This window comes from Triticum dicoccoides, chromosome 3A, assembly GCF_002162155.2.
Source record: "Triticum dicoccoides isolate Atlit2015 ecotype Zavitan chromosome 3A, WEW_v2.0, whole genome shotgun sequence".
Taxonomy (NCBI): domain Eukaryota; kingdom Viridiplantae; phylum Streptophyta; class Magnoliopsida; order Poales; family Poaceae; genus Triticum; species Triticum dicoccoides.
The window spans coordinates 338,067,636-338,068,177 of record NC_041384.1 but is presented as its reverse complement, the minus strand read 5'-3'; positions in this window follow the sequence as shown (position 1 = coordinate 338,068,177).

Here is a 542-nt window from a genome sequence, read left to right as displayed (position 1 = left end):
TCTCGTTTCCCTCCCCCTCTCTTGCTAGATTGGATCGGGGAGGGCCCGATCTCGCCCCCGAGCAGTTGCTCCCCCAAAGATCGCCGCCGGCGCCGAGCTTCGCCGCCCCCGGCCTCCTGCTCGCGGCTCCCTTCCTCCTGCACCTCCCTCGACAGCTCCCCCTGCGACTCCTCTTCCTCCGCACGAAGGCCTCCCGCAACCCGCGCCTCGGCATCGCCCTCGCGCCTGCCGGCCCGTCTGGCTAGTCGACGCCTCGCCGTCCCAGCGGCGTTCGCCGCTCCTCCCCTGCGTCGCCATCGATCCGCCCCACCATCGTCGTGGCCTCCCCGACTCCTCCTCGACCCCGCTGCCATTGACCCTGCCCCCCGTGGTGAGGCCCCGGCAGCTCCTCCTCCTCCCCTGCTCGCAACGGCACCTCGCGCCCGACGCCGTTTCTGTCGGCGTGCTCGCCGCGCCCGCTCACGCCCGCTCGCTCCTCGACGCGCCCGGGGCGTGCCCCGCAATCGCCGCCCGCACGTCCCGCCTCCCCTGCTCACTGTTGT